Source organism: Gopherus evgoodei, chromosome 4 (assembly GCF_007399415.2).
Source record: "Gopherus evgoodei ecotype Sinaloan lineage chromosome 4, rGopEvg1_v1.p, whole genome shotgun sequence".
Classification (NCBI taxonomy): domain Eukaryota; kingdom Metazoa; phylum Chordata; order Testudines; family Testudinidae; genus Gopherus; species Gopherus evgoodei.
This window is the reverse complement of record NC_044325.1, coordinates 146,792,618-146,818,599: the sequence shown is the minus strand read 5'-3', so window position 1 is coordinate 146,818,599 and position 25,982 is coordinate 146,792,618.

The window sequence follows — 25,982 nt, the reverse complement described above, 5'->3', positions numbered from 1 at the left end:
AGGGCATGTTTTCACTGGTCCAGGCATTAAAAACTGCTAATTCCTTTGGCTGCACTGTCCTGGAACCCGCGAATGATTAATTAATGCATTACTAATCTTTGGTCTGATACACATGCCATCAAACAAGAGTAATCCTACCGGCCATCTCCCTATGATTCTGAGGTCCATTTTAAAATGGCCGTTATTGAAAAAAATGATTTGAGGTGTATTGCACCCTGTTTCTGTTACTGCCTTTTGCCTCTTCCCACTGCAACAGAATTACTGACAAGACGGTCATAAGAGGAGCTCAAGTTTGGCCTGAGTTCATTTGAGTGATGGAGGAGTTTGCTCATGAGTAGAGGAAGGGGTACCGGTGAAAAAGAAGAGGGCAGTACAAGATCTTCATAAGGACATGGAGTCAGGGTGTCTTCTTCCTTGCACCTTATATTGTTACTGACACTTGTGTAAAGAGTGCGTCTGATTTGCTAACTTTTACACCCTCACCATTCCCGTGGAATGCACCAGGTCCATTATTTTCTCCAAGAAGCAAGAACTGGATTTCAAGACATGATGGTGTAGATGTTTGATTCTGTCTATAAGAGACCAGGCAGGGGCAGTTATCGTGGTGGGCAGTAGGGATACTAGATGGATTTGGAGCTAACACCGGAATATATAACTGCAATAATTCACCAAATAATCTAAAGCAACTTCTCTTTCTACATAGCCTGGGGTTAATTCTAATCTCCCCTTGCAGCAGTGAACATCAGGAATGGCTGCACCGCAGCCAATAGAGTAACACCAATAGTGAAATCAGGCCCATTACATTGATCACACCGGCTTTCCTTAAAATGCGCTCGTTAGACTTGTACATCCCAAGTGATGGCTTTCTTCCTCTTCTCTTGCCAAATATTCTATTCCAAATGATGTCCCTGCCCACGCACCCCCTCCATCCTTTTCCTAGCCAACCTCTTGTAGAGGAGGTGGGGAGGGGAGTCCACTGAAGTTCCCGCACAGTGTACACCAAGCCTGGATTTTCATGATTTCTTAGTGAGGATTAGTGATTTTGATACAGCTGATCACATGCATTTCCAGAACATTTGATTAACGAGGCCCTTTTCTAAGAAGGAATAGTAAACCTGTGGCTACAATAGGACAAGAACGGAGAGAGCTTTCTTGGCTTCTCTCCCACAAAAGAATCATCACAGTAAAAGAGCCTATGGGTTTTACACACAGGGTTCTGGGCTCTCCCTACAAGCTCCTCACATCATTAAATAGTTCATCCAACAGCAAGTGCAATAGAAGAAGCCATTTTAAATTCATTTTTTTTCCCTAACATCTTTTGTGTCCTCTCAGGTGAGCGGTGCTTGGTTAGTAAGATTCTGACAATGGAATGTGGTTCAAAGGGGCATTAATACCCAATTTATTAATTTGGGGTTAAATCCCCTCCTGTGCAGAGTGTCAGTACAAGGCCAATGAACCCCTTAAGCCCTATTTTGAAAACAATCCTCCAGAAGTCTGGGTCCATTGTTGTGCTTTCTTAACTGGGGTAGTGGGTTCCTGGTTTGGGGCTGTAGACTGACACCCTACTAGACGTACATCTGAAGAAGTGGAATTCACCCATGAAAGCTCATGCTCCAATACATCTGTTAGTCTATAAGGTGCCACAGGACTCTTTGCTGCTTTTACCCTACTAAACGTGTCTCCATCATATAATGGGGCAGATTTCTAAAGCAAAGGGGAAATCAGGTACCCAACTCCCAGTGGCTGCTGTGAATCCCTTACTCTTTGTGCCCTTGAGAGTCTACCCCAGTATTAATAACTGCTTTGCAGCTAGGTAATGTCTGACATCAGAGGATCTTACAAGGCTTAAGAAAAACATCAATTAATTCTCTCAATAATAAACAAAGATAAATGTTAGCTTCCTTGTCTAAAACTGGATGTAAGTTTGGACTTACAAACACAACAGTCAAGAGAAATGCTATTTAACCTGTCTGATAGTACAATAACTATACAAGAACAAGGGGATTCTCAATACAATGGAAAAGCAGCAAATTTAAATGCGACTAAAAATACTTTTCACACCATGCACAATTAGCCTTTGAGACTCCTTGCCACAAGATCTGATGAAGCGAAGAGCTTAGCAGGATTAGATATTTATATGGAGAACATGACTAGCCAGAGTTATCGTTGTAAATATTGGGGGGGGGGGTGGAGAGGGCCAAGTTTTGGAAAGGATATAGAAACACTTGTGCTTCCAGGCTTATGCTCATCTCAAACTGATGGCAGTCACGAAGAAACCTTTCTTGGAGGCAGATTTTCCCTTAGTTGACTACTTGGGGTATCTTGCACCTTCCTTTGAAACAGCTGATCCAATCTGACAGCCCCTGTTCTTGAAGTAGAATAGTCAATGTGTGTGCAATTATCATGAAATACAAGGAGGAAGAATTATAATGAACTTGCATTTATGTAGTGTATTTCATCCCCAAACATCCCACACCATTTCAATGGCCTTCCCGACTGATATGCAAGTTATCCAAGGAGAGATCATGCCACCCACCACTGAAATGCATTCACATAATGTAATTATTTTTAAAGCAGATGTACTTATTAATGTAAATTTTACAACTGGAGTGAGCTCTTTTGGGCAAAGATAAATCAGCAGTGACAAAACGATCTCACAATAAGCGATCTTAAGAATGAATGGAATAATCTACTCAGATCCCTTCAACAAGATACGTTCAAAGCCAAACCTAAAGTGTCTCACTCTCCAAGGATTCAAAACAGGCTTTGCTAAAAAGTAATTAAGTGCTAAGTCCCCTGAAATCAATCACAACCAGAAACTAATACCTAGCTTGTTATTTAGAGGGTAGGTAAGCTGGGGGGCAATTAATGCATTATTATGAAAATTGTTAACTATGATAGCAATCAATTTTGTTAGAATAATTGCTACAGGAAAGGCTATTTGATGATTGATATTACAAGTACTGACATGTTGAGGAGAGAGGAATCAACCAAGTTAACTGCAGTTAATTACAAATGACCTATTTCTTGCTACCCATGTATTTGATTGAACAAAACCCATTACTCCTGGATTCAGATTAGAGGCCCACAACATGTGTCAATCTGATGAAAAAGCCAGCCTTAAAAATTTCTGGTTTATTTCAGCATTAAAAACCCCCCTGAAATTAATCTCAATCAAATAACCTGCATTAACGAGAAGTGGAACAGGCAGAGAATGGAGACTGACCAGTTCGTTTTTGCCACTTACTGAATAGCACCCTGGGAACATAATGGCACTTGTAGTGCTGTGGATGCCTCCCTCTTGACATTGTGTGCATCTGACTCAGCCCCACTGGGCACTGTGGCAATACAGAGGTACACACTGCTTGGAAAGTAATGGAAATTAATGTGCAGTGCAGCTGATAGGGTCAGCCTTCACTTAGATATAGGAGGTACAATCACAGTTCCCTCCTTGCCTGTGACCCAAGACCTCCACCTGCCCCAGCTCTTGGTTCTCAGATTCCCTCCTGGGTGACTACTGCCCAGCAGAAGTGCTGACATGCCAGGAGAGTGCTAAGTGAGGTGGTGTTACTGCAATTCTCTGGCTGTGGTAGATGGGACACAGAGGGAAGAAGGAAATTTTGGAGAGCTCAAGAGGGGACAGTTGAAAGTCAAGGCAGAAACGATGTTTACAGTGGGTGCTCAGGACCATGGTGCAGAAAGCTACAGCTGCATATCCTGCACGGATTAAAGGCCAAGTTAACGATGTATGGAAACATTGGGACTGATTCTGCTCTCATTTTCCACAGGCTAACTCTAGAGTGATTCTAATTCAATCAGTGTGAAAGTAATGTAAGTACGAGAATCAGGCCTCATTCCTCTTACATGTCTTGACTGTCGTTGACCTTGCATTAAGCCAAGCTCATTTGAATATATTCAATATGTACATCTGTCCAGCTACCCCCTGCTTCCATTGCACTAGCTGACTGTATGGAACTCATCAGTGTTTGAAGGGTTAATACTCTACTTCCTTAACACTGCTCTTTTTCAATTAGATGCAGAGGTTAATCTGTCTCTGGCCAGCAGCTCCAAAGGAAAGCAGATGAAAAGCACACTCATTTCTTCAATCGTGGGAAAACACTCAAGTTTTCGTTGTAATTTGGGCCATAAATTTGTTAGCCAAACTCACTCCAGCTGCTAGAAACAACCCCCATAAAAATGAGCCCATTATGTTTGCCACTTGGAAAATTTAGCAATGTAACAAATTATTCAAATGTGTGTTTGTTCAGTGTGGCTGCATGGAAATGCCAGAAAAAAAGTTTGTTTTTCATACCCCTGCAGTTAATGACCAATTTTCCACAAATCATAAGTGTCTTACACCATTAGGTTTTATAATTAAGTCTTTATGATGTGCTCCTGTTTACTCAGCGCACACAGGCATTTGACAGCCATCCTACATTTTGTCAGATAACCCAGAAATGACTTGTGCTGCAGTACAACTTTGCAAAGGATGGCTTAGTTCCTCCCATGGAGAACAAAAGGCTGAGGCTCCAGGCTAAGAGAGGGCAGCTATTTCAACAAGACCAATAAAGTAATTATAATACTTAACAAGAGCCTCAACTGGTGTGAATCAGTATTACCACTGACTTACATCCGTTGAGGATCTGGCTAACAAAGCACGATGATGATTGTGTCTTTAATAGAGTTACAACAATTTACGGCTGCCGAGGAGCTGACCCGGATTCCTATAGCACCCGTTTATCTGAGCATCCCCCAAAGCATTTGAGAACCATTTATTAAGGCTTCCTCATCTCCCTGGCAGTGTTATCCCCAAGCTCAGCAATGAGGTGACTTAGCCAACTATTCTACTCCTATATTATCACCAGTGGGGACTGTCTATAATTACAAAAGTTGTTTGCCTCAGGATACCAGAGAGACAAGATGGGGGGAGGTAATCATAGAAATCTAAAGTTAGAAGAGACTTCCAGAGGTCATCTTCCAGTCCAACCCCCTGCTCAAAGTAGGGCCAACCTCAACTACATCATCCTAGGCAAGGCTTTGTCTAGCCAGGCCTTAAACACCTCTGAGGATGGAGATTCCACCACCTCCCCAGGTAACCCATTCAGTGCTTCACCACCCTCCTAGTGAAATACCCCTAGGTATGCAACCGAGACCTCCCCCACAGCAACTTGAGACCATTGCCCTTTGTTGTGTCATCGGTACCACTGAGAACAGCCGAGCTCCATCTTCTTTGGAACCCCCCTCCAGGTAGCTGAAGGCTGATATCAAATCCCCCCTCACTATTCTCTTCTGCAGATTAAACAATCCCAGTTCCCTCAGCCTCTCCTCATAAGTCATGTGCTCCAGCCCCCTAATCATTTTTGTTGCCCTCCACTGGACTCTTTCCAATTTGTCCACATCCTTTCTGTAGTGGGGGGCCCAAAACTGGATGCAATACTCCAGATATGGCCTCACCAGTGCCGAATAGAGGGGAATAATCACATCCCTCAATCTGCTGGCAATGCTCCTACTAATGTAGCCCAATATGCTGTTAGCCTTATTGACAACAAGGGCACACTGTTGACTCTCATCCAGCTTCTCATCCACTGTAATCCCCAGGTCCTTTTCTGTAGAACTGCTGCTTAGCCAGTTGGTCCCCAGCCTGTAGCTGTGCATGGGATTCTTCTGTCTTAAGTGCAGGACTCTGCACTTGTCCTTTTTGAACCAGATTAACTCTCTTTTGGCCCAATCCTCCAATTTGTCTAGGTCACTCTGGACCCTAGCCCTGCCCTCCAGTGTAGCTACCTCTCCCCTCATCTTAGTGTCATCTGCAAACTTGCAGAGGGTGCAATCCATCCCATCATCCAGATCATTAATGAAGATGTTGAACAAAACCAGCCCTCTTATCTCTTTTATTGGCCCAACTTCTGTTAGTGAAAGAGACAAGATTTCAAGCCTCACAGAGCTTTTCTTTAGGACCTGTGTAGCTCAAAAGCTCATCTCTTTCACAACAGAGGTCAGGCCAATAAAGGTATTACTTCACCCACTTTCTCTAATTTCAAAAGGGAACTTCATGCTGTCCTGCAGGTGTGCTGTTCGGTTTGCAGCTACAGACAAGGGTATAAGTAGTTATAATCACTCTCCTGGAATGAGAACTCATTTCAAGTTTTCCTGATTAACTGGAAGAAACATTTGATTTCCCTTTTTAAATCTCTTTTGCCATTTCCTTTCATGGAGATCACAAGAAAATAGTAGCTTCACTGGCAGTGAATACACACATGGGTGGCTCATCAGGCATCAGTTCATCTATAGCATGCCTTGAACTAGTAGAATAATGAACCTTTATTCATGATGAATAATTAATTCTATGGATTAAGGTATAAAAATGGTCTTTTTAGTTGGCTATTATTTCACCATTTATATGGCTGGCAAAATAATGACAAAAATAATTTGTGAATCATTTATTGGATAAAAGTGCCAAAAATGTGTGTAATTTGTTCCCAATAATTAATCTGACCAATTTCTGTGAAAAGTTTGCTTGTTTTCTCGGATAATGTCAGTGCACAAGGTCCCTGCTGTGACAGGACAGGATTATGGTCTCCTTTACAAGGAATCAGGGAACCTAGGGCACACAGAAGTGAAGTGCCAGGCCACAACAGCAAGCCAGAGACATGGATAAGAAAACAACCCAGGAGTCCGGATTCCCAGCCTTCTAGCTCTAGCTCCTAGATGGCACACTCTCTCCCAGACTGCACTGGCCTTCCTAAAGAGATGTGTGAAGGAAGTAAATACCATATTATTACCAAACACCTCAAATTTCTGCTCCCCATTCTCCAAACCACAATGGGCTTTGAATCAGGTCTGTAATTTGTAAAGATCTTCCTTGCCAGGAAGCCTGTGCTGCTTCAGACAAGCACAAAGAGAACTCTAACCCAAAAGAGAGATGTAATTATGAACGTCAGCTCTGCCGGATTATCGTCTCTTTCCCATCACAGCATTTTCACCAATGCTACAGATTCAGCTCCCCTTCGATACTGGTGCTGTCTGGGAGTAGATACTCAGGATGCAGAATGGGTAAGCTGAGGGGGAAGTCATGTTCCCAGACAGGGCAACCCAGGAGAGGGGCAAGTGGGTCAATTTGCCTCTGGCCCTGGGCCCCGCAGGGGCTCCGCGAGCCCTGGCCAGGTGGCGCTCTGGGTCTTTGGCTGGCATTTCGGCGGTCGGGGAACCCTTAAGTGCTGCCGAAGATGCAGAGTGACTGAAGGGCCCCCCGCCGTCAAAGACCCGGACCGCTGCTGGGTAAGTACAAGCGCCGCAGCTCTCTCGCTTTGCCCCAGGCCCCCTGAATCCTCTGGGAGGCCATGTTCCCAGATACGTCACTGAATGTTAAGGCTAGCTTTGAATTAGAGCTGGTGGCCATTGTTCGATGAATTGTTATTTAATCACAAATGCTGATTCATTGAAACTGAAGTTGTTTGAGAAACAGGAATGGGTTCGACTGATTTCCTCGCTTGGAAAAAATGTAGAGAAAAAAAGTGTTGAAATTATTTGGTTCAACAATTTCAAGACAAAAAATTCCGTTTTCCAGTCCCAAACCATTTTTCGTGTTTGTTTTGAAATTTAAGTTCATCAGACTGAAAAAAAGGTTATGCAAGAAAAAAGGTCACAATCAAAACAAAACCTTTATAAATTATCATCAGAATAAAGTGTTTTGATCAACTTGAAGTAAAATTAAAAACGGCTTTTGTGGTCACAGAAAATGTTTTGAGGCATAAAATGTTTTCAAACTGTTGAAAAAAATCCACAGGATGGGAAAACCTCTTTGCCACTCAGCTGTACTCTGAATAGCTGCCATCCCCCTGCGTTAGAGACTTTACAGAAGCTACTTGTAAGAGCAGTTCCCAGAGACATGCATTAGTGCCTATGTATCTCACACAAGGAGAGTACAAGTCATCGTCCATCTCTAGTTACTGCTGAGGACATTCTGCATCAAAAAAACTAAGATTCTGAGCATAATATTTTAAAATTCTGAAAAATCCTACAAATTTTATTTGACAAAAATGTGGAGGCTCCAGCATGGCATTGGGGAGCACAGGCCACTGGCTGTACAGAGGTGAGAGATCACTGTGAAGCTCCCCCAGGACATGGACTCAGCTGTGAGGCTGCACCCAAACCTAGCACAGCACAAGGACCGGGTCTGCCCCAGAAACACCCCAGAGCCCTGCCTCTCCGTGCCAGTTGTACCAGGCTGGCTCAGCAAGGCAGGATTCAAGTGTGGAGAGACTTAGTGTGGGGGGATCCAGGTGTGGGTTGAGAGGGTTCTGTGTGGGGCAATCTGTATGCAGGTGGCTTAGTGGGGAATCTGGGTGCCGAGGGGATCTGTATGTACAGGAGCTTGGGGGAGGGGGGTTGGGTGCAATGGTAATAGGACTCTGCAGGAGGGTCCAGGACAAGATGTTTGGAACTCAGTGGAGTGGGGGTCATCTGAGTGTGGGGTGATAGAGCTCAGCAGGGAGATCTGGGTGTGAGGGGCTCAGTAGGGGGTCCAGATGCAACTGGTTGGGGCTAAGTGGGGTGAGGATCCAGGTGCAAGTGGCTCATCGGGGTGGTTCAGGGGGAGTAGGGCTCATCAGGATGGATTCTGAGTTCAGGAAGGTGAGGGTTGATGGGAGGGTCTGGAGTATGAGGGGATCTGGAGGCACAGGGGGTGGGTGGATGGGGAAGCAGCTCCCTCTACAAGGATCCCTCCTGCTGCAGCTGAGGAGCGATGGGTTTAGGAAGGGAGGTGGGGTGAGTTTGCATAGCTTCCTGCAGCCAAGGGAGAAATTTAGGGGTGGATCTGACTGTCCCCAGATGCTGTGCAAGGGAAGAGAAAGTCCTGTCCTCCCCGCACAGGGTAGGAGCCACTAGCTGGGTCTTTCCCAGTCCTGCCTCCTGCCCCACAGTGATTAACCTCTCTGCTGGCTACCTTGTGGACCCAAAGCATACTGCTGGGGAGGGTTGCATGACCGCTCGTGGCTTCCCTTTGCTTCCCCATCACAAAGTCATTTTTCTGCAGGGAAGCAAAGAAATCTGTGAGGACATAAATTCTGCACATGTACAGTGGCACAGAATTCGCCCAGGAATATCTAGTGGATAGTCCACATAAAGGGACACAAGTCTACTATAAATGCTAGCTGAAAGGAGGAACTCCTTTAGCTCAGACAGTAGAGAGAAATTATTTTAAGAATTGAAGCTCCCAGATTCAAACTCCTCTGATGGCCCAAGGGATGGGTCGTTACAGAAGTAGTTCCCACAAGGGATTTAAACACATTGCTCTGAGATTAAGAGCCCCACGATCTGAGCTAGGATTCAAACCCCACTGAAGGGCCAAGATGGGGAGCTAGCATCTTTACTATTGATGAAAAAGGTTGGCATACTCCCTAGCACTGCAAACTAGGCCACTGGAGAGCATAGAAGTCAAAACAAGGCTGGCCAAGGGACTACAATAGCGAATGCACAGGACATGGGACACATTTACAGGCTCCTTGTTCTCCATTCCCACCAAGGGCTATGCTCGCCTTTGAGTATGAGTCTAGAGAATGCAGGAGAATTATTAAATCCAGAATAACACTGTGTATTTGCCATGGCGAGGTACCTGTATCTCCAGAAGAGACACCTGAAAGCCTCCAAATGCTTTGAGAGAGGAAGAAAGGAAAAAAAAGTTAATTTATAGACGTGCAGCCCATGGCCATGGGAGGTATATGCAGTCTTTGCCATGGGCATCGGTGTTTATTTCCTTATCTGGAGGCATTCATGGGCTGACAGAACCTGAGTGACACAGATTAAAAGATATGAAGAATTTCTCATAAATGTTCCAACCTCAAAGGAGTAGAATGTCATTTTGCCCACTAGGTATCACAGTCTTTGGTTGCTAGGGCATTGAAATTTTACAAGTGTTCAATTAACTACAAGAGGCCTCCATGATTTTTTCCAGGATGCACTACAAGGAATAAGTGTTACAGGTCAAAGAGTTTTGAAAAAGAGGCTATACTGAGTACAAATAAAGCCTGTTTCCTGGTTCATACAAAGTTTCAAACACTTTCATAGCCCTCACTATTCTATCTAGGACTTCATGCGTTCTAGGGCTCTACAGTGTGATTTGCACTCGCCAATAAAGTATGTGAGAAGATTTTTCCTACGTGCAAGATATGAATTTCTTTATCAGTAGGTGGCACAAATATTCATTTCTAAACTATTAGAATAATTAGGTCTTCAGACAACATAAAGGATAAGACTCAATTACTGAGCATTGACAGAGCAATAATCCAGACACTCCCATCAGCTCCAGTCCAAAACACTCATAACCTTGTTCTGATCTTCAGTGTAAACCTTGTGTACCTCCACTGCAAATCTGCAATCAAGCCAAGTAATGCCAGAGGTCTTTTTCCTAACTTGGCTCAAATCATTGCCATGACTCTTAGTTGTGGTCCCATGTTCTGCAGTTATGTGTTAACTGATTATTAGCATGGAAATATGGGGGACCCAATTTTCCACTACGGCTTTGTCAGCGTTACTCCTCTGAGCTCAATGAAATGACAGTAGCATAAAACAGAGGAGAATCAGACCCAGTATATATTTACTTTCCATTATACTGCTCAAAATAAAATGCAACTTATAAATCTAACTTTTTGACAAATTAGTTTCAGATCAAGGGTTCCAGCTCTGTCTCAAAATATATTCTTCATTCCCCAATTATTCATCTTGCCAGAAGCTGATGCTAACAAATAAAAGCAAATTGAAAGTTTTATATACAAAGCCTCCCTCACTTTCAGTCTTCTTCATAGAAAACTCCCTGGGTGTCTCCTTGGTTTGGGGTAATCGCCTCTGCCTCATTAGCTAAGGAGCAGGATTTGAGCAGCAGCAATTTATCCATGATATTAAAAAGTAGCAGATGAACTCATTTCATCAGACTGCTAAGATCTGCATCTGAGTCTTCCTTCTGTAATTGTGTGTTTACTTTAAGTATATGACTCAGCCACTAGATGCCTCTATTTTCTGTATAAAGATCCAGGTAGGATGTGGTACACAAGGCAGACTAAGGCTACGTCTTCACTACCCGCCTTATCAGCTGGTAGCAATCGATTGCTCGGGAATCGATATATCGCGTCTCATCTAGATGTGATATATCGATCCCCGAACACGCTTATATCAATTCCGGAACTCCGCCAACCCGAACAGAGTTGCGGAGTCGACATAGGGAGCCGCGGACATCGATCCCGCACCGTGAGGACGGCGAGTAATTCGATCTTAGATACTTTGACTTCAGATACACAACTTCAGCTACGTGAATAATGTGTATCTGAGATCGATTTTCCCCCGTAGCGTAGACCAGCCCAAAGCTAGAACTAGAGCTGGGTGGAAGTGTGTTTGCGTCTGTAAAGGTAGATTTTTTTTTTCAAATAAATATACTTCTTAATCAGGAGATGAGTCCATACATCACGACACCTAACCATTTATCCCGAAAATCTCGCTCATTATTAGAGCTTAAGTGAGGTGTAACTATTAGCAACCAGGGTCCTGATACTAAAATGTCCACGAGAAATGTTCTTTGAGAGACACCAAGCTCCAAACCTGATATTTTCCTTTTTCATATGATTAGAGAGCAATTGTAGCTGCTGTTTGCTGATGCACTTTGTTATAAATTCAAGAGCAGTTATGCAGATGCACACAAACATTCCTGCATAACTGATCAAGAGCAAAGATCCCCTTCATATAACAAGACCCAAATGGAAATCTCAATAAGAGACAAAGGAGATGACACAGTAGAAGAATAAACATTAAAAAAAAATCAAGATTGAGAGTCTACGTGCATTGAGAGCTGGCATGGGACACTCAGAGCATTCAGAGCAGCATCAGGTAGAATTCAGTGAGTCACAGAGTTTATGGAGAGATGCATGAGTCAGGGCTGCTGAGGACCCCACAGTGCTTTCCAAAGCTACCCCAGCCAGAACTGATGACAAAACATGGCTGCTCATTGAAGGCCTTAGCAATTTAAATGGTGCATAAGGCTTGTGCTGAGTGAATTTTGTCCTTTAGGAGTGCTCATCTGCCAAAATACTAGAAGTGTCTGAAAATTTTGAATCAGTTTTTTGGGAGAGAAAATGGCTTTTAGACCAAATGGACATTTTTGCAAAATAAATTTAAATTTCCTCAGAATTTTTGGAGTTTTCATGACCCTTTGCCAAACTTTTTTTTTAAGCAAAATGGAAAAAGTTTAATATTTGCTTTAAAAAAAACCCTGTTTTTGGGGGGGGTGGGGGGATTAGAAAAGTTAGTATTTGTGTTTTTATTTTTTCAGCAAAACTCATCATTTTCAAATAATTTTTTTAAAAACAGGTTTCCTGACCAGCTCTACACAATACACATTTGTGACTATAATTTTCAAATTAGGCCAGTGGCAAAATATCCCCCTATGCCCTGGTCAGCATGGCTTTTCTATTGCAATGTGATACCCTTCTGCCTGTGGAGATGACTTTTGCATTTTATTCAAAATATCAAGGCAAGAACTAACCCTCTAAGCCATAAATGGAACCAGGCTGGACATCAAAGTGCAATTCCTGCCTGTCTTAGGTACTTATACAGCCCCAATCACCATGTTATTTGAGCACCTTGCAATCTTTAACACATTTTTCCTCAACACTCTTGTGAGGTGGGCAGCTTCCAAAATCTTCTTTCATCAGTTTGTGTTGGGAGCATCACCTCTGAGGGCTTTCTGCAAACAGCAGCTGGTATTGCATAGTTGTCTCTGCGGTGGAACATCTCCATTCTTTCAGTAATAATTACACAGAGAAAGGGATGAAATAGCAAAACAACTGCATGAGAGAAAATCCCAACTGCTCATATGAAGAGATGCCAGCTAAGCTATCCCAAAAGGAGCCATACCTCAGCGCTCTAGGTTAAAGGACAAAAATTGGACTATGACATGGTTTCATATTTCACCTCTCTTTCAATAAGAGATGACAGCAGTACCTTTGCATTCTATGACACTTTGTATTTATGTGCGCTCTCATCCAGAAGGCTAACAGCCCTTTGCCCCTTGACACCAGTAGATGAATAGTCAGTGAGAACCGTCTCTGGGTAGCAAGTAGCCACCTTTTCCATTTGTTGGCAGTGCAGTGTAACCCTTTTTTAAAGTTAGCTTATCCATGATTATTTATCATTAAGTGAAGTGTAGCACTAGTGTAAAATACCAACATGTCAGGACTGGAGATTGGAATCCTCTATTCTGCAAACAGGCTAATTTAGTTAACACATAATAAATAATAATCAGGAACACCCAGAGTGTCAAAATAGAGACCTCTAGTTGTTACAAACTTTAACATATATGTTATGACATGCAAATTATAAAGTTATATTTAACTGCTTACTGACATTCACTTTAAAACCTGTTCCTATCTATTCACTTAGCCCCCAATTTGAAGAACATATATCAATGTGTGTGCGCAAGACATTTTAAAACAAAATGGTGGGAGACACTGTATCTCAAAGTAGCACTGTGGAGCCCTCAGTCACCTTGTGACATTTCATTTTTAAAGTCTTGATCAGTTGAATCTTAATATCCTGTTGGATTGTATGTACTATCATTGCATGTGAAGTTATGAAGTATTGCTATATGTGCTACTGAAATATGTTGTGAGGTTGGGATATGCCCTCAGCTAGCCTTTCAGTGGGGACAAAGCTATCACTGACCAGACAGGCGTTAATGGCTCATCTAGAAGAAACACTCCCAGAAATTTCCCAGGAAATTAGGGCTGCCTAACCTCCACATCACAGCAAGACTCCTTTTCAGTATCTGGAAGAGAGTATAAAAGAGGCACAGTGACATCACCACTTGGCCTCTCTCCCCTCCTCTTATCTCAAACCAGAAGATCATCTGGAAGACAAAGACTTTGAACTAGAGAGACTGGTCCCAGGCTGGGAAGGAGCCCAGTCTGTGTACTGAGGCACGGTGAGCTGCCTGAAACATTTGTTGGGATGAGACACTATTGGATTCAAATCTTGCTGTTAACGTTAGAATTTAGAATGTGCTATTTTTATGTTTTAGGTAACCAACTCTATGCCTGCTGCTTATGATCACTTAACATCTATCTTTCTGTAGTTAATAAATCTGTTTTCTATTTTACCTAAAACAGTGTGTTTGTTTGAAGTACTTGGGGAATCTCTGCTCAGATTACAAAGGCTGGTGCATATCTACTTTCCTTTGAAGCAGCAGCAAACTAATGAGCTTGCACTATCCAAGAGAGTCTCGAGCAGTCTACAATAGTATATTTCTGAGGTGCCAGGCTGGGGTGATTGGCTGATGCACCTCTGTGTATGATTCATGAATGGCTTAGAAAGCATTCATGCAATTTAGCTGGGTGTGTTGCTCCATGTGCTGACAGCTGAGCAATCATAGCACCTGAAGGAGTTTTGCTGCCGGTCACCGGCATAGCATTGTGAGAGAGAACTCTCCAGCCTGGGCTCAGGGAGCACAGCAGTCTCACACTTCTTGGTTGTAGCCTGGGGATCCTGTCACAAATGGATTGCTAAAACAGACTATGCAGCTTTCCAATACATTGTTGATCTGGAATTTTATTTTTCTGTTTGAAATATGGCATACATCACATCCTGAATCTTTCTAAATTGTGTTAAGATTCATGCACCAACACATGAAACCTCCAGGAAAACAGCTATCAAGTTTAGAACTCAATCTCTCGATTTAACTAACTACAACAACCAACCAACTAAACAAAAAAAACATGTTTGAAAATAAATTTCATAATGGATTTCAGATTAAGAGCAGAAGTGGGAGTCTGGAAACAACTCAAATCTGTTAGCTCCAAATGTTTTAAATTTCAGTTTTTACTGAGCATGGTATGCGCCTACCTTTATGTTTTAGGATAAAACCAAGAAGCCAATTAGAAGAAAGCTCAGCTGTGAAATACATAGCAACACCTGAGCCACAGATTCACATCTTTTGCACAACACATAATAAATCTGTGGCACTCACTGTTACAAAGTGCTGTGGAGTTTAGCAAGATCCATAACAAAGAGATTAGGCATTTATAAGCTAGATATGAGCGTAACTAATTACTTGAGTTAGGCTAAGAAATTATATAGGGTTTATGTGAATCCTCATGATGTAGGAGAGATGTGATCCACAACATGTCTAGATTCTTATTCAGTGCTAATTGACATAGTAATTGAACCCCAAGGGTAAAGATTATTTTTTAAAATGGCATTTACAATTCCCATTTACAAACATCAAAATTATTCTCAACTTCAAAATCACTTTTAGTTAAGAGAGGCCAGTTTTTAAGCCAGTGACACCAGGGAATCACATAATAGCACTACTTTGATTTTTTTTACTGCAAACAAGAAAGTAAATATGCTCATGTTTAGCAATTTAAAACATGCTCACTGAGCTAATTAGCCTTCATTGGCTTGTTGCAGTGTACTCTTCTGTGCTACACTATATTTTCCCTTTCTAGAGTTAACAGATGCCGTAGTATTAAAGGAACTGGTTTTAGATATTGTATTTTTGAAGATGTGATGCATGCAGGTATCTTTTTAAGATTATCTGCTAAAAAAGCAGGCCCAGGCTGCAGTTAGAAAAAGGATGGAAATGGTTCCATTGTCCTGTTGCAAAAAACATTCCTTTAATGAAATTTAATGCCTTTTCAACAAAACTGGCCCTTTGTTTTCCACTTCATCAAGGGCATTAAACAAACTCCCATCTGTCTAGCGTGTCAAAGAGATGAAACAGATTTTGGTCTCTAAGTCAGGATTTAGAAATGTGAATGTCTGGGCTGATTGCTATTGTTGTGACAGCACAGAGAAACCAAATGGCTATAGAAAGCTTTGGTTCCTATGCCCCTGGGAAACCATTTTATTTGTGAAAATCCTAGAGGAGAGAAGCCACAGGTCTCAGAGCTACAGGAAACAGTAAATAGGTAATAAGAGCCTTGTGAAACTTCCCTAACAGTGAATCCAGCTTGGTTTGGGTTTTCCTGCAAGCAACAAATCCAGTTTCAGAGAACCTCCTGTGAGCTTTGGGTAAGTAACAATGGGTGAATTATGCCAATGCGCCAGGCAGTTGCCAGCTGAAGATGGGAAAAAAATGGAAACTGACCTGGAGAACAAGCAACCCTCTATCTCTTGGCTTAATGAATTCATAACCAAACCCTAATCTCCATTTGAACTGCTTTCAAATGAGGAAAATCCCTCTAACAGTCCAATGAACAGCTGGCCTGATGCATCCAGTGGAGATGATGTCTCAAAAGAAGGCAAGTGATGCCTTTTTTCAGTTCTTAAGTGAAAAAATTCTCCCCTAATGTAGAGGCTAAATAACTAAACTCTTCCTATGAAAAACTGAACGAAAAATCCTCTGTTTGGCCCTCTGAACAAGTCTATGCAATTTGAAAAAAAAGTGAGGATCAGATAAGGTCCAAGAATTTAGATTCTGATACAGCCTTTCCCCCCTCCCCACCCCAAATTGTCAAAATCTGTTCAGACTGCAAAACAAAGGGAAAAATCTTGAAAGATTGGATTTTGTCCTGAGATTTTTTTATTTTTCTGTCTCCCAGAAACGCCTAGAGAACAGTCTCTCTTTTATTTCAGCCTTAGGCTTCCAGTCAAGAGTGGACAAAGAAACTAAAGCCTCAAGGTGATGAGATATCCTAGTGATGCAAGCAATTCTATCCCCAGCAGTCAATGGCAATGGCTGAATATTCAAAATGGCTGGAGAGAAGCACAAAGCATAAAAATGGAGTGTTTAAAACCAGTAAATTAACTCAACATTTTAGAATCTCCAAAATGTTTTGGTTGAAGGTTGAATTTTAGGTGAAATTACAAGCCATTTCCTATAATATCCCAACTGGATCCCAACCCATCGCTTATAAAATGCACCGCTCACTAAACTAGGAAAAGCTCAGCAGGTGTGTCAGTTGCAAAGTTTTAATAGGACTTGTTTTGAATTAATGGTTAATTGAATCAAATGGAAAATTATTCCATAGGAACAATTATTTCCATCCAATATTTCCAAGTGTTGGTTTCTTGTATAAATGGGTGTTAACAGAAAACAGATGGAAGAGATAATGCACCATCTAGTACACTATCCTCACTCTCATCTTTGCCTATTGTGTTCAATCAGGGTATATTTATAGCTCTCTCTTCAGCAGCTGTGACTGTGAGATTTCCAGTTATATTGTCTGCAGTTTAAATTGTACTCTTGTTATTCTGCAATTCAATGGAGAGATTATGAAAGCTCCATGCAAGACCGAAAAGGGTTAAACTTCAAATCCTCACTCATAGCAACTGCTTTCTAAGATCAACCACTCACATTCAAGTAGGCTGTGGAAAGGGGCTTTTGGTTTCCTCAGTGCTGGAGTCTTATTTTATGACAAAATTCCAAACAACTCTCATTAGAGTTTCTAGCATGAAAGTTATAACTCCCCAGGGAAGTTTAGCAGGTGCCAGCCAGTAACACCCAGGCATTTAAGCTAAAATGTCAGGCATTTAAAAACCAGCTGGTTAGCTTACATGAACATAGGTGCCATCAGTCATTAGTTCAGAGAGGACCAAGGGGCGTAAAAAGCCAGCAGTCTAGTCTAGGCATCTATGATTCCAGATGCCTTGCAGATCCTGGGGCCAGTTCGGGGTTGTACAATAGCCCCTTTACACCACTCTGGAAGGGACTTGGGACAGGGGTTCTCCCACTGGTGTAGAGCTGCCAGAGTGGTCCTGCCTCACCCCCAGGCCCACACAGAGGGGACAGCAAGTGGGAAGGACTGGGGACCAAGCAGGCAGCACCACCTGCTATTCTGTACCTGTACTTCTCCCTCACCATGTAGGTTCTGAAATCTGGAGCTGCACATTACAGCAAGAGCCTCTCTCTAATTTCAACACACTTCCATCTCTCACTGGCCTCCTTATTTTAACTCTAAGGTTTCTCTCATTTACAGTTCTTCCAGAGTTTTTCTGATTAAATTACACCTTGTTTCTTTCTCTGGGGTTTCCCCCTGGGCTCTCTCTCAATGGATCAGCTATCACGCAGACCTCTTTGTAATCTGAAGACTCCCTGCTAGTCATGCCTATATCCCTTGCAAGCGCTGATCACGGTAAAAGCCCAAGCAACTTCAACACCCTCAGCTGTCAAGATGTCATGGAAAATTCTAAACATGGCAACTCCTTTTCTGCCTGTGAGCCTGGAAACCAACTACTAGAAGAAAACAGGTTTCAGAGGGGTAGCCGTGTTAATCTGTATGAGCAAAAAGAACAAGGATTACTTGGGGCACCTTAGAGACTAACAATATTTATTTGGGCATAAGTTTTTGTGGGTCTGTAATTGAGTGACCGGGGAGGTTGAAATGTTCTCCAACTGGTTTTTGAATGTTATAATTCTTGACATCTGATTTGTGTCCATTTATTCTTTTGCATAGAGACTGTCCGGTTTGGCCAATGTACATGGCAGAGGGGCATTGCTGGCATATGATGGCATATACCACATTGGTAGATGTGCAGGTGAACAAGCCTCTGATGGTGTGATTAGGTCCTATGATGGTGTCTCCTGAATAGATGTGGGCAGAGTTGGCAATGGGCTTTATTGAAAGGACAGGTTCCTGGGTTAGTGTTTTTGTTGTGTGGTTGCCGCAGTGTCTCCCCCCCCACTCACCTTGCCCCACTACACAGCGAGCATCAGAACTTATAGAGATTCTGCTTTCAACCAGGGCTGCTCCAGGCACCAGCGCAGCAAGCAGATGCTTGGGGTGGCCAATAGGAAGGGGCAACACATCTGGCTCTTTGGTGGCAATTCAGTGGCGGGTGCTTCAGTCCCTCTCAGAGGAAAGGACCTGCTGCTGAATTGCCGCCAGAGAATGAAGTGGCAGCAGTAGAGCGGCCGCCAAAGTGCCGTCGATGATGGCTTCCCCCCACACCCCCGCCACTGCTTGGGGTGGCAAAAATGCTGGAGCCAGCCCTACTTTCAACTTCTCCAGTGTGAAAACCTGCAGCTGCTTCATTACTTTGATTTTGGTGACTGCCTATTAAAGATCAGTGCCATTGATTTCAGCTGCAGGTGCAGATGCTCAGGACTTCTGCAAATCAACCCCTTTAAATCCAGCTCTACTTACAATATACACATTCTCTCCATAGATTTCAATGGTTGCAAAGGAACCTTATCCAGAAGCACAGGAACTGCCATAAAATATATCAGCCCAGAGGCCACAGAAGTAAGATATGGCAAAGGGTAATGAAGTTTTCACAGCTCAAGTCCCAAGCCCAGCAAAAAAACATTGGCTAGTTTCCTGTTCTGTTAGGAGCCTGAAACTCAGCTCAGGATTTAATAAGAACTTTCCAAAGCTTCTGGACAATCCTGATCCAATTCAGCCGCCACTCATGTATGATGAAAAAATATCTGTGAGGTGCACATGTTCCAATAGAATCTAACTTTAAGTGCTTCTGCACCTCAGTTATGAACCACATGCAAGTCAAAAAGAAAGACTTCACACGAGGGTCTGCAACACTAAATCTCCTAGCTTCATACAACTCTCCCTGTTTGCGCACCTATCCAGCACAAGATTATTCCCATTGGTGTAACCGCAAACAAAAGCCTATTTTTATATAACATGAAGTTTTGGACACACTCCAGTAGAAGCTATTAAATTCCATGATAACCAGAATGACTCACTTCTTCAACTCATATACACCCTTGTCTTTATTCAAACTTCCAATTTGTATCAAGCTCCTGACATGGGTTAATTACAGCTTTTTATCAGTGAATATTTCTTTTGTTTCTTCCTTTTATATTTAGCACAAGTTCTAAAGGGATAAAGTGGGTTTTAATTAAGATGATTTAATTGCTAGGGCCTGCAGAATCCTTGGAAAAATTAAGAGTGGGAAAGAAAAAACAAACATACTTCATTTACTGTAAACAGAGATGTTGGAAAAGTCCCATGCTTTGGCTAGTGAGATGTGCCCCAGGAGCAGGGGAAGGAATTAATGTAAATACAGATTGTTAATGGAAGGAGTTTTCAGTATGCAGTGCAAATTCCAATGACGATGTCAAAGCCAAAACAGCACCCAAGTGAGGGGGCAGAGAGGCAGAGGAAAAGGAAAAGAGGAAGAAAAAAAAACAGAAAGAGAAAGAATTAATTCACCTGTGCAGTGTCAGGGGTGCCATTTACAAGCAGTAAAGAGATTTACAGATAGCAGAAACAATACCACAGCTCCCCAGACATCAGAGCACAACAGCCACCAATCATAATAGAACGAGAGGATGATTAAAGTAGTAATTGCTACATGCTGAGCACATTACTATTGGAAGTGTAATTTATAGGCTAGTAATATAGTTCATTCTTGGTACCTCAGGTGTATAAAGTCTGCTGACATAATGCATAAACAAGAAAGGGAAATTAATACTTTTCACTTGCTAAATTACATAGTTTTTCGTTTCAATCTCTAATGCCTTTTGATTGCAATGTCTCATCAGGGAATGAAAGCAGGTCACACAGGCCTCTTCTTCTCTGCGGCATGTTAAAAACCTTCCTTTTGGAAATTGAAAAATATTTTATTGCAAAATGAAGATTGTGGCAATCTGCACAATACATTTTCCTCTCAATGTCACCTCTATTCTACCCCAGTTTGGAATGAAAGAAGCCCATTTTCTCTCCATCAATGTTCACATGCCACTTCCGCCTGTAAATGCCACTTCCCATTGGTGAAAAATGCCAGGAGCCAAGTCCTCAGCTGATGTAAATTGTAGTTGCTCCACCCTGTACAACAGTTGAGCTTTTTCCTCTATTGAATTCAGTGGAACTTGTGCTGATTTGCAGCAGCTAGAGATCTGTTCCTGAAAACCCACCAAGTAACATCAGATTTCATTTATTGAGATTATTTACTTCTCTGCAATAGAAGAATGCACATACAAAGCTCTCTCTCAGGAATTTATGTGGCTGCCATTACGGTAGCCTCTGAGCACCTCACATCTGTGAGCAAGGGCAATACCATTATCTCTACTTTATAGATGGGAAACTGAGGCACATGGAGATGAAAGTCTTGTTGACACTTATGGCAGCAGGTAGAGCAGAGGTACTACCGTAGCTGTATGGGCAGTCAGCCTGAAAGGCAAGCTGTGTCCACTTGTCACTGTGATGTGTAGTTACAGGCAGCAGTGAATGGGTCTTGCAGGGGAAGGCAGCAGGAAGCTGCCAGAACCTTTCTCCACTGCTCCCCTCCTGCCACAGACTTTCCCTGTGGTCAGAGCTTTTCACTGTGATTGGGAAAGGCTCCAGCAGTGGGACATTACACTGTCAGAAATAGCAGTGCAGACATGGAAGGTGCTGCTCGGGCGCATAGAGAGCTGTGTAGGAGATAGATCCTAGGGTTCAGCTACTCCACTCTACTCCCCGTAAGCCACGCCTCATCATCAACCCTGTTTTTTATACCCATGCTAGGGGGCACGCAGCATCTGTATTCTATATCCTGCCTTAAGTGGAGATGTACCTGCAATGACTTGCCCAAAGTCACAGAAGAAAGAGAACCTATGTCTTCCAACTACCCAGCTAGCCCCCTAAGCTCTGGACCATCCTTCCTATCTAGGAAACAAGATGTTAGCGTATAAGAAGGAAAGGTTCCCACATCTTCCAGAAAAGTGTCCTATATTAGATACCAGTTTGGTTCTAGCAACAGGAGAACCATGGATGCTCCACTCTGTCCTGCTATTAAAGATAACTCATTTAAATGCTGTGGCTCACAGGCATTCTATTGAGCTTTGCATGTGAAATAGGTCCAGGGCTTTCGTTTCCACAGGAGCCCGTCTCACAGCCCTGGAGAGAGAGAAGACGTTTATTTGCAAGAAATAGCCAGAGTCATTTGTTGGAGAGAAGTGATTGATAGCAGCATTTTAATGTTCTCCAGCTATTCAAAACTTATTTGTGGCACTCTGCAGAGAATGGGATGGTAGCACAGTGGAGGAATAATATTTCATGTTTGTGACTACTTGCATTTTGGGGACTTCTGGCTTTACAGTACAATGCTCTATTGCTGCTAATATGAAACAAGGCATAAGGAAGGAAAGGAGCATTGCCATTTGACAGGTAATTGGGTATCAATTAGAAGTCCCATTAATCTCTACCTTTGGGTTAGCAGTGAACATTACTGCTGAGAGCATATGAGACTGTAACAGAACAGCACTACATGGAGAAAGGGGAAGCCTTTGCAAACTTCCTTTCATCTTATTCTCCCAAAGATAATTCTCAGTTTATTCTGCCCTTTTCTGTGCATTTTAAATCTATGGCTCAATTTGGGAATAGTAATCAGGGTAGGGGGCACTTAGCTCAGAGATGAGAGAACAGAGCACTTTGACCAAAGAAATGGGGATAAAGTTGGACTGTTCTGATGGTCATATCAGGGCTCTGAGAGTAAGGACTCCGGATTCTACTCCTAGAACTGAGTATATTCTAATGGGCAGAACAGGACATTAGGACTCATTATGGCAGATGCTCAGCCAGTGTTAATAGCCATAGGTCAATAGAGCTATGACAATTTTATCCCTTTTGAGGATCTGTCCTCTAACTTCTATTCTCAGCTCTGTTATAGGCTCACATTCTAACCTTGGATAAGTCACTATCTTCTCATTTGTTTGTAAGCAAATATGTATTTCAATAGAATTCCCATTCATCATGTCATCTTGCTATTCACTGCAGCATTGACCATCTGCACAGAGGTAGTTCTTAAATCAAATCCAAAGAGAAACTTTTTTATTTTGTGTTCGCACTTAAAGTGTGTCACAATCCCCATTTAAGGGGGAAGTTTTGTACCGGATGGAACCATTTATTGAGTTTAATTTAACTCCCCAGATGGAGTTTCACTAATGCAAGTATGTTCGTATCAATAAATAATTCTATCAGTGGCAGGATGTGGTCAGATGATAAGATAGATACCAAGATTCAGCAAACACATCACAAATTATACCTGCAGAAGAGAGTTCCCAGTTCTAAAACAGGAGTGTAAATGATTAATGAGACTGGAGTGTAGTTTCCAGTCTCACTCAAATTCCTACAGAGACTTGACCCATATGATTTTCCCTATTATGACCCATTGAAAGATCTAACATCTGACCCTTATATCAATTGATTTAAATGTTTAACATCTTAATTCAATAATGTAAAACTTGTATGGCTCATATCCTGATCCTCATACCTCACTGAGCTTTTTAAAATAGGCTATAACTCACAGAAATGAGATCTGTAGAGGGGGGTGAGGGGTGCAATCAACTAACTGGCAAATTTTGCAAGTTTCCATACCGAAGTGGTCCAAACAGAAGTACATTAAGACATTCAGATTGTAAAAATTAAAAAAAACACAATTTGACGTGTTTTGGGAAGAAGTAACATTTTTAGAAAAATTCACAAAAAGGGGAAATTCTAATCTACAGCTGTAATACAAATGAAAAAATGTGGTATTTTAGTTGTGAATATATTAGACCAGACATCTTCAGTTTTGACAAACTTTCCCATTGCCTCAAACAATGTGTGTGTTGGGTGGGGTAGAGGGGGCGTATTTTACAGAAACACTTACAGGGCCCTGTAGTCCTGTGAGCTGTACACACATAGTAAGGGACAGTCCCTCTCCCTGAAGAGCTTAAGAAGATAAAGAGAGGAAACATGAAAGAATTATCTTTATTTTGATAGATCACAAACTACATGGAGTAATTAATCGACTTGCCCAAAGCCACAAAAGGAGCTTGTGGAAGAAACTGATATTGAACTCAGATCTCCAGACTGCTAGGCCAGGACTTTACCCGTAAGACTATTCTTCTCAAAGCAATCATCTAATCATCGCCTGTCCATCTCATTACAGACTTTCCTTCATGAAAGCACATAATCCATGGCTTCCCTAATGCACTCAATTTGTATGTGAACTGTTGGCTGCAGGTAGAATGCAGTGCTTACTTTACTAGAGATCTCTTTATTTGGGCCAATGTTTCCCCAGTTCATAAGAATGGGAAGTCTTCACATTATCTCCAATGGGAATGGGACTGGACCCGCATTTAGCTTAGATGCAATACACCAGGCATTCTCAACCAGGGGTACACATACCCGTGTGTACGCAGAGGTCTGCCAGTGGGTGGGGTGTACAACTCATCTAGACAGTTACATAGTTTTACTAGTGCTTTTTATGTATCCTGTTGTAAAGTCATTACAAACTAAAATTTCATACAATACACTGAAATGTAATTAATTTAATTTATAATTACATGGCGTGACAAAACTCTGTCCTTGACTCCGTGGGTCCCGAGTTTCCTGGCTAATTTTGCTAGCCTCAGAGGCTCATTGTGACCCTCCACATAACCCTTTGCTCTCTCTAGAGGCAAGGGTCACAGCTTACTGAGCCATTTTCATCATAAGCCAACAAGGGAGGTGAGGAGAAGCAGCCCTCCCTTGCACAGTCTCTGTTGTCTCTCAGTCTCAGTGATTAATCAGGAAGGAGATGTGGGGAGCCCGGGCATGCCCTCTACTCCAGGCTCCAGCCCAGGGACCCTAAAATTAGCAGCTATGGCAGCTGACTTTTTGGAAATAGAACATGTACAATTCCCTGGGCCACTTTCCCACAGCAGCCACCACTCAATATCTCCTTCACCATTATCTCAGAGCTTCCTTCCTTGCACCTGATATGGATTTGTACAGCTTCATTCCTCCAACAATGCAGCTCCTTCCTATAGCTCCTGACACCCATGCCTCTCTGACTAACTAGGAGGCTTTTAACTAGTTCCAGCCAGACCTTGATTGGCTTTAGATGTCCCAATCTAGCTATCTCCACTGCCTTCTAGAAGGATCTTAATTGGCCCCAGGTGTCTTGATTAACCTGGAGCAACTGCCATTTGGTTACCATGGTACCAGGGATTTGTTTAGCCTGGGGCTAACATACCTGCTCCTCACTACTTTACTGTAGCCATCTGGCCTTGCCCCATCACAATGGTAAAAATGAGACCGTAAGCAAATTTTCAGTAAAAGTGTACTGTGACATGTGTCTTTTTAATGTCTGATTTTACAAGGAAGTAGTTTAAGTGAGGTATTACTTGGGGTACGCATGACAAATCAGTAAAGGTTGAGAATCATTGCAATAAACTAACGTACAATATTATTTCTTTGTTACATTTCTCAATAGAAGTAAATGAGGGCAGGATTTTGGCCAGTTTTGGTGCACTATTCTTTCTTGTGAATGAAACGACATCCTTTGTACCTGTTGTGGATATTCAGGAAGCATGTCCTCCCTGAAAAAGTTAACTCTAGCTATAAAACAAGTGTTGATGTAACTTGAGTCCCCCCCCCCCCAAAAAAAAAAAAAAAAAAACAACCCTCACTCAAATGAGATGGTGCTATTAATTCAAGTTGGCCAGCCCCTCAGAAGGCATAGGCTAAAACTGGAGTTAGGACAGCTCTGAGCTGCCAACATGGCCAGTCTGCAGCATGGATACAAATTAGCTTCACTTCAGCATCATCAGCCTTTCAGTGCTTTCCCTCAATTCCCCATGGGCCCAGAAAGGGCAGATAAGTTCTCCCACAACTCCCTGGGAGAGAATCATAAAGCAACTCATTTTACTGCAGTGCAGAGTCATAGGCTGTGACCCCAGAAGTCTTAGTGCCATGAGCAAGTCAGTGTGGACACAGAGGCTTGAGTCTTATTTCACCATGTGGCCACCTTCACTCAAGCTAGATAAGGTGCGTTAACTTTGCAATGGAGACACACCCCTTAAGGATTCTACGGTTGGAACCTCTTTCTTTGATGAAGCTTGATTAAGACTGTGGGCCTAATTCTCATTTAGAGTAAAGGCTCCTTACACCACTCTGGCAATATAAAGATTCCTTAAGGCAGGTGCAAATTCTCTTAGAACATATAACACCTATATTAAGGCTTCCTTACACTGGTAGAGCAGGGTAAAGGGGGCATTAATGTCAATGAGAACCATGCACTAATTCTGT